Genomic DNA, 6,000 nt, shown 5'->3' on the forward strand with positions numbered 1-6,000 from the left:
TGTGAACTTCCCCCCCCACCCAGGCTGACCTCGAACCTCTGCCTCCTGAGTCACTGGAGCTATGAGCTTCAACACGCTAGGGTATGGGCTATTGTTGTTGTGTTAAGGGTCTCAGGATGAGTCCACCAATGCAGATTTAGGGTTTATTAAGGTGTTGCAGAAGCTGGCTGGCCAGGGACCCAGGGCAGCCTCAGAGCTAACTCTGTGACCCCAGCAGGGGTGCAAGTTGGGCTTGTAAGGGTAAACACCGCCCAGAGGTGTGAGTTGCAGGGTCCCTTGACGTGATACCGTCAGCTCTTCTAAAGCAAAGGACTTTTGCAATGGTAGTTACACATTACTCTACAAGAGGTCAGAGGATTTTCTGAAAACTAGGTCTGGGATTGAGTTAAAAAAACAAAACAAAACTGCAGTTTTGTAGCATTCCTTAGTTCCCAGTAAGGGGTCAAATTCCTGGCTCAGTTTCCCAACTTAGTCTACGCGCGTTTTAGTCTGAGGGACTCTTAAAGGTTGCTGTTGTTTTGCCGGTCCCGGGGCTTGAACTTAGGCAATAGGTGCTATCCCGGAGTTTCTTTTGCTTGAGGGTAGCTCTCTACCATTTGAGTCAGAACTCCATTTCGGAGCTCCATTTTTGGTAGTTTATTAGAGATAAACATCCCATCTACTTTCTTGCCCGGGATGGCTTCAAACTGTGATCCTCGAATCTTAGCCTCCTGAATAGCTAGCGTGAGTCATGAGCCACCAGCATCCGGCTTAGCCCTGTAGTTTTGATCCTGTACTGTTAACCCCCCTCCCACATCAAAAGATATCGATGCCTACAGAAAAGAAGTAGAGAACTCACCAGACCTCACCCAGCAAAGCAGCGGACCAAGCTTGCTGGCAGTCAGTGTATTCAGTCCCAGCTGGGTGGCAGATCTCTCAGCTGTCCAGTTTCCTGTGAAGTTTGACTTGTCCTGGGAACCTGCCTCTCCAGTTGGACAAGTCCTCAAAGAGAAGATACGTGGAATCACACGACACTAAGCCAGGGGCTCAAGTAGGCAAATTTTAGCTAGGACAAGAGGCAAGCCACAGTGACAAGGCCCAGGACCCTGAGTGGCCTGGCTGCCCTTTGTAGGTTGGCAGGCCCTGCCCCAAGCTCTAGGTGAGGCTGTGCCAACAGGAAGGGCAAAGGAAATTGGGACATGCCTCACCCTCCCAGGTAGCCCCCAAACCTCCTGACTTCATTTTTTTTTCTTCTTATAGTGCTTAAGATGAAACTCTAGTCCTTGCATATGCTATCACTTAAGCCATGAGCCTTTTTGGTTTTGGATTTGAATGTTCTGAGTCTGGGATTGTTATAGATTCCTCTCATTCCTAAAGTGAACACTTTTTTTTTTTTTTTGTCTGTGGGACTTGAACTCTGGGCCTAGGCGTTGTCCCTGAGCTCTCCATCTCAAGGCTACTGCCCTACGCCTATGCCTGGGAGTTGTCCCTGAGCTCTTCAGCTCCAGACTACTGTCCTCCCCTTGGGCCAAGCCCCACTTCCCGTTTTCTAGAGGTTAATTAGAGATAAGAGTCTGGGGTCCTTTTGTGCCCGGGCTGGCTTTGAACCTTGATCCTCAGATCTCAGCCTCCTGAGTAGCAAGGTTTACAGGTGTGAGCCACCGTGCCCAGCTTACAATGAAAGCTTTTCAGGTTGTAAAAAGTTTGTTTCACCTGCTCTGGGGCCCTTTGGTGAATTACCTCATATCTCTGGGCTTGGGTTTGAGTCTGGAAAAGCAAAAGGAGCGTGCCTACCTTGTAGCCTGAGGGGACCCGTGTGTGTGGCGGGGATGGAAAGGCAGAGCGTGGGCAGCGCCCCAAGCTCCCGACGGGGCGGGCCTGCCGAGGCCACACTGGTTTATCACCCAGCTACCATCCCAGACTCCACCCTGTCTAGCACTTCCTGAGTGCAATCCAGGAACTTGCTGTATACAAGAAGGCATCTGCCTGTGCCATGGCCTCAGCAACATTTTGGTGAGAAATAGGATCATTTAAGCCAGCTGGTACTTGCCCCACCAACCCCAGCTGGAATTGAACCCAGGGTTTGTCTGCCACAAACTAGGCAAACACTCATTGGAGATAAGAATCTTTCCTGCCTGAGCCTTCAAGAACCTGGGGGGGGGGGGGGGCAGGGAAAAAGTGAGGTGCTTTGCCTAGCCCAGGGGGTGTTTTTACTGTCTTCTCTCCATGACTCATACATCCCAAAATTACTGGCAGCCAAAGTAAAGTTAGAGGGCCTGATTGGCTGGTGGCTGGAGCTGTATCCCAGCCCTACAGCCAAGATCTTCCAAGTCCGGGAAGCCAGCCTGCCTGTGGTTTAACTTCAGGGTCTGGAGGTCTCAGCCTCTCAGCCTTGACTGGGTCCCCTGAGGCCTGGGACAATTGCCAACTGTTTACTGCCCCATCCCCACTCCTGTAGCTCCCTGGAAGCCAGCTGAGAAAAGGGCCTGAGACACCCAGGTCCTGTCTCCTCCCTGGGCCTCAGTTTTCAATCTGCGTATGCTCTGGATGTGTATTTGGTAAATGGAAGAGGAGGAGAAGGAGAAGTAAACAGAATATACTTTTTTTAGAATATACATTCTTAAACTTCACGCACTCAAGCTGAGTATGTTGGTCCATGCCTGCAATCCCAGCACCCCTAAAGCACAGACAGAGGATCATGAGTTCAAGGACAGCCTAGATTACACAGTAAGGCATTAATGAGGGAATCTGAAAAAAAAAAAAAAAAAGCAGGCAGGAGGGCAGGAGCATGATCTAGTGATAGTGTTTGCCCAGCATGCATAAAGCCCTGGGTTCAATTCCTCTGTACCACCTACACAGAAAAAGCCAGAAGTGGTGCTGTGGCTCAAGTAGTAGAACTCTAGCCTTGAAAAAGCTCAAGGACAGTGTCCAGGCCCTGAGTTCGAGCCCCAAGACTGGCAAAAAAAAAAAAAGGAGTCGTGTTTGAGTATTTAGCCCAAGGGTCGGTGTCTACATTTCTGTTGCTGTGAGAGGTGGAGCCTGGGTAATTTCTTTTCTTTTTTTTTTTTTTTTGCCTGGGTAATTTCTAAACAGTGTTTTATTCAGCTCAGGGTTGTACAGCTGGAAGGGGGTCTGAGGCCAAGGGGCTACAACTGGTGAGGCTTTCTTGTGGGTGGGGGGGAGGCTCTCAGCTCAGGAAGCTGAGATATGAGAATTACTGTTCAAAGCCAGCCTGGGCAAGAAAATCTAAACACATGCCAGGACAGAGCAAATTCTTCTTTTTGTAGAACGCCCTTCCCTTCTGACAGAGCCTCCAAAAGTCCCCAAAAGTCCCACTCGAACATACAGAAATCAAGTTTCTACCTCTTTCTGCCATCTAGGAAAACTACATTCCATTTGGAGTTGTGTCCAGATGAGATTTTTTTTTTGGGGGGGGGGGTCGTCGGTTATGGGACTTGAAAACTGGGGTGGGGCTCGGGCACTGTCCCTGAGCACTTCAGCTCAAGGCTAGCACTCCCCCACTTGAGCCACAGGGCCACTTCTGGCTTTCTGGTAGTTCACTGGAGATGAGTCTCATTTTCCTGCCCAGGCTGGCTTTGAACTATGATCCTCAGATCTCAGCCTCCCCAGGAGTTAGGATGACAAATGTGAGCCACCTAGCCAGATGGGAAAGATTTAAGCCACTGCAGGCTTTTCTGTACAAAGAAAGTAAAAGTTTTCAACACCCAGTTCCAGTCGCACAAACGCAGCCATAGACGGGATGGACATGAGTATATGCCAAAATTAAAAAAAAAACTTTATTGACAAATACAAGCAATCAAACAGCGATTGGCTGAAGGCTACTCTGAGATGAGAAGGCTGGCGTTAGGATCACCACGTGTAAGACCACAGGATCCTGGGATCCTTCACTTTGTCCTACAAGACCATTTGATGCACAGGATTCTCGAATGTTCCCTCACACCAGGTTCTTGGAAGGCCAGAAGGGTTCGTGAGATGTTTACGATTCTGTAGAAGTTTTAAATGTCAGATGAGGCAGCGTAGCCTGAAGTCCAATATGCCGTGTGCTGTCTGTCCCGTCTGTCTGTCCCGTCTGGAACCCAGGGCCTTGCTAGGCAAGCGCTCTGCCAGTTGAACCTCATTTTCAGTTGTTTCGTTAGCATTCTGGGTTTTTTTTTTTGTTGTTGGTGGTGGTGGTCCTGAGACTTGAACTCTGGGCCTGGGCACTGTCCAGTGAGCTCTTCAGCTCAAGCTCAGAGCTACCACCCTACCCTTGAGCCATAGCCCCACTTCCCATTTTCTAGTGGTTAAGAGGAGACAAAAGTCTCATGGGGTGACTTTGAACCGTGGTCCTCAGATCTCAGCCGTGAGATCTGAGCAGCTAGAGGCCTGAGCCACCGCACCGGCTTTTTCTGTTTTTTTCTTTCTATTCTTTTTTTTTACCATTACCCCATTGGCATCCAAACTGCGGATCCCCTCGCCTCCTCCTCCTCCTCCCTGAGGAGCTGGGATTCGGGTGTGCTCCCCCACCCTCAGACCTCTTGTGCCTGTGGCTTGTCCTCTGGCCAATACAAAGTCACAGTGCGTTGTGAATAGAATGCTGGCATCCGGGGTCACACCCTCCCGGTGCCCGTGCAGTTCCTTAGCACAGATGAAAGCCCCCCCAGAGGCTGGACAGAGGGAGGACAGAGGGCTGGAGGGTTGCCAGCAGGGGAGGGGACACATGACCGGACCCTGCAGGAACCGGCCAAGCCCTTCCTCTCTCACCACTTCCCCTTTCAAACTTGTTGACCTAGCACTTCTCTCCCACTTCCCAGCAGAGCGGAGCTGGAGGGCCCAACTTAGCTAAGTGTTTCTAGAAGAGGATGGGGGGACACAGCACTTGGGGTCCAGCACCTCTCTCCTGAATGGAAGTGGGGAGGACATAGACTCACTGTCTACTTAGTCCTTGTGCCAAGCAGAGGAAATGGGAACGAAGATGGAGGGAGAATGGGAGAGGGAAATCAGATAGGAAATCAAGGGGGCTTCCCGGAGGAGGTGACACTCTGAGGAACACAGACTAGAGGCAGAGATGGTCTATGAAAAACAAGCCATTGAGGCCTGGTGGCACAGCGCTGCAATCCTGAATACTCAAGAGGTGGGGACAGGAGAATTAGGAGTTCAAAGCCAGACGTGAAAAAGTTAGTGAGACGCTGTCACACACACAAAAAGCAAATAAGGCCAAGAGTGTGGCCTAGTGGTAAAGTGCTTGCCTAGCATGTACAAAGTTCTGGGTTTGATTCCTCGGTACCACATACACAGAAAAAGTCGGAAGTGGTGCTGTGGCTCCAGTAGTAGAATGCTAGCCTCGATAAAGCCCAAGGACAGTGCTCAGGCCCTGAGTCAAGCGCCAGGACTAGCAAAACAACAACAACAACAAAGGTTTGAGGCATAGCTCAAGTGGAAGAGAGCTTACCTATTGTGGGAGAGGCCTTGGACTCAATCTCTAGTAACACACACACACAAAAAAAAGGAAAAGAATGAATGAAAAAGAAAAAAGAGGGGCAAGGAGTCTGACCTAGTGGTAGAGCGCTTGCCTAACAGGTAGGAAGACCCAGGTTCAATTCCTTGGTACCCCATACATGGAAAAAGCCAGAAGTGGTGCTGTGGCTCAAGTGGCAGAGCTCTATCCTTGAGAAAGCTCAAGGACAGTGCTCAGGCCCTGAGCTCAAGCATCAGGACTGGCAAAAAAAAAAAAGTGGGTGCTGGTCACTCACCCCTCATCCTAGCTACTGAGGAGGCTGGGCTCTGAAGAGTGTGGTTCAAAGCCAGAGTGGACAGGCTCTTATCTCCAATTAGTCAGCCAAAAACCATAAGTGGATCTCTGGCTCAGGGAGTAGAGCACCAGTATTGAGCAAGACTAAAACACAAACAAAGTTCTCAGGGCCGCCATCCCGCCTCAGATCCTGAGTTCAAGCTATCTGATCGGAGAGGGGGGGGGAAGTCAAGGCCCCCCCATCTCAAAAGTAAGCAAAGCAAGGAAAA

The sequence above is a fragment of the Megascapheus bottae genome, chromosome 31 (genome assembly GCF_031878675.1).
Source record: "Megascapheus bottae isolate mThoBot1 chromosome 31, mThoBot2.hap1, whole genome shotgun sequence".
In the NCBI taxonomy this organism is placed as follows: domain Eukaryota; kingdom Metazoa; phylum Chordata; class Mammalia; order Rodentia; family Geomyidae; genus Megascapheus; species Megascapheus bottae.